The sequence below is a fragment of the Brachyistius frenatus genome, unplaced genomic scaffold, assembly GCF_029030835.1.
Source record: "Brachyistius frenatus isolate BFR_SWC_R1_liver_20210118 unplaced genomic scaffold, ASM2903083v1 Contig_27, whole genome shotgun sequence".
Taxonomy (NCBI): Eukaryota; Metazoa; Chordata; class Actinopteri; family Embiotocidae; genus Brachyistius; species Brachyistius frenatus.
In genome coordinates, this window is record NW_027210626.1 from 4593926 (window position 1) to 4597273 (window position 3348).

Sequence of the window (3348 nt, forward strand, 5' to 3'; positions counted from 1 at the left end):
AACATGCCTCGCCCCAATCCACGATATTGTTCAACACACTGTTTACTGTACATTATATTCAAATGAAAGGAAACTCCGAACTGAAAATGTGAGTATGAATTCAGACTCTCACAGCAGAACTGTGCCTTCTTAGATGCTGTCAGCACTGCAGATGCCAGACTCGCTCCACTTTCATCTCCATCTACTGCCACCAAATGAAACTGAACAATAGATAACAACGATTCCAGCAGATCAAAAGCCAAGCCGCGCTCTCGGAAGTTTCCTGCACATTTCCCTGAAGTATCACACCTATGCTGTAGCTGTCTCGCTCTGCAGCCAGAAGGGAAAGTCATCACTAATTAACATGCGAGAGCTTGCTGCTGCCATATGAGCTCCGAGACACTGATTGACTCATGGCTTCGGGCCTTGGCATAAACTATTCAAAATGCTCTCCAACATGTCTTCAAGGTAGAGACAACAATGCCACAAAGACTTATGTACTAATTATACTTCTGAAGCTATCTCTGCGTGTTATTGGCCAAAATAGCTGCATGAGGATCAGACCAAAAAAAAAAAAAAAAAAAAGGGAGTACATGACTTGCAAGGTGATCCAAATGGAAATATGGCTCATGTGCATCCAATCATTCACCTGCAGATTTGCTTGCACCACTCATCTCCAGGTCATTTCCATTTAAATGGGCAGAATTTTTTGGTGCTGAACTTTCTGAGACACAGGACACGAGTGGATTAACTCCACACATGGTTTCCTTGCTCTCAAGTAACATGAAGGACACTCGCGATGAGCCTTATCAATCTGCAAACCCGATCGCAGCACGTCATCCGCACACATTTAACACAGCCCTGATTAACCCTCCCCCATGTAACAGTATGACACCATCACTGCTTGTGTATGCAGAAGGCAGGCAGGTGGTTCAGCTGTTTCATTTGATTATGATGGAGAAAAAAAAAAAAAAAATTAAACCAATGAAAAATATTTTAATGCTGAGCTGAATATAAAACAAGCATTTTTGCTCACACCTTCAAAATTGAACTCTCTTCATGAATTATGATAAATGTCATGATAATCTATTAACATTCACTGTGTATACTGTCACATTAATAGTTAGAGTACAGGAATCAAATATTCAAACCATGAACATGCTACACAGGCTGCTGCTTTGAAGGAACGGCACCTTAGTATGTCCCTTCCTACTGCAATTCAAGCATTACATTTTTTTTTTGTCTTGCTATGAACTCGTCGAGAAAAGACAAAGCCAAGAACAATGGTGGAAAATGTGCCCATGACCATTTCTCCAAATAAATATACAACCGTAAGTATCCATATCTTTCTTCAATACTATAAACATTATGAGCCAGACATGTAAAGAGTAATATTATTTTACTTCATTTACTTTATTAATTTAAATATTTTGCTGAAATCAAAAGCATTCTCACCATGGTGAAATTGTACTAAAGTCAAATTATGTGTGTAAATTTATACGCGGAAAAGCAGGACATGAATACAACACGACATGGTCTTTTTTTTTTTACTTCAGATCATCTTTATGAAATTAATTTAGTCTAATCAAACATTACTGACTAAGAGACAGCGCGCAACATTACAAAGCCACCTCAACCGACAGCCCAGCTGATGGATCACTGCACCGTCATCTTCAGAATGGAAATGACCACAGCAGGAAACAATGAATAACTTTTGCTTTTTTAAGGGAACTGACCTTCTAAAAAAAAAAAAAACACAACAAGCCAATGTTACAACCAGAAAGATTGGGCCATATTAAAAATGTTTAATCCCATTATTTACACTCCTACACAGCACATGCATCCATCAGGTTTTTTTCTACCAATACCCTTTTTGAACAGTACCAGCAAAGCTACTGGCTATTACCACGGACACATTAGAAATCCAGGGGGCGCAGTTAATGAACCCTCACGTGTACATGCTGGTGCAGGTCAGATGCAGAGTTTTTGGAAGCAGCCGTGTTCTTGCACTTTGTTTATTTGGTTCCTTAAACGTGGCCGAGGATTGTTAAACCTCAGCCTCCGCTGAACGTGACTGGGATTCACTTTCATTAAGGTCTTTCATATTTTTTTTTAACTCCACTTTACTTCCGCGAATTTCATCTTGAGCGCCACGCGTCGAATGCGGAACTGATTTACCGTGCCATGCTAAGCGACGTATAAATTACGTCATTTTCGTATTGTGACTGTAAGGGATACAGTATATACTGTCGGGAAAATAAAATACCCCAAAACAAAAAAAAATATGTAAGTTCAAGTGAAATTACAGTCTTTAAAAAAAAAAATACCCACAAAATTATAAGTACACAAAAAATAAACTTTGTCACAGTATTGAGAGTAATTGTTACTTTAATCCCTGTCATAAGTAGGCTATGAAACTATCGCATGTACCAAACAACTGGCATGTGCCAATCAAGTTCATTTGATACATAACAATCATTTGTAAACGATGTATACAGATAAATTCAGCATGACTGTGGAGCAAACCAGCGGCACTCGACATTACATTGAGCAGAATCAATCAAATTAAAATCAGTTCATGCCTTTAATGGAGTGTATTTTAAGGGATTCCAGCCACAAGCACAGCAGAAAAAAAAAAAAAAAGCTGAGAAAATAGCTGGCAGCCTGCTCGCTTTTTGACATTCAACAAGCCAAAGTGACTAACTCCTAACAGTAAAAACAGCACAGTGGAGAGAGTTCACAGTCGAGATTATCACGACTGCTGTGTGAATATTTGTTTTCTTTGCAGAGGAATGTTGTTTTCATTAAAACAAATCAGGGACAAAACAGAAGAAGAGACCAGGGAGCTAAGAAATCCAAGCAACTAGTTAATATTTTTACATGTAAGTTTATTCATTTACTTCTAATGAAATCCAAATTAAAGAGTTATTTCAGGACTATTTTAGAGATCAAGCCAGGGGCATTTAACACTTTTCAGACAGCGTGCCATGTTTTTTTCATCGCTAGGGTCCATTGTTCTGCCAATCAATTATCTTGACTGACTAAAAAATCAACAAGGTGCATGTTTTAATAAAAAAGTTAAGCTGAGACATCCAATACTATCATTTAACTCAATAACGTATCCTCAGGTATTGATTTTTTTTTTTTTTCTCTCTCCAGGATAAGTGTTACAATTCTTTATCGGGACCTGTTCCGGTGAAGGACTAACTGCACATGTGCGTTGGCAGAGAGAGTTTTTCTCCTAATTTTTAACATATTCATTTCAGTCTGATGTAACCAAAACAGAAAAAACGCAGGGATTGTGAAGGTCATGGGAAGTGGCTGTGCACATATTAATGAGCCACAGTCATTGCTAATGGAGCCACAGTA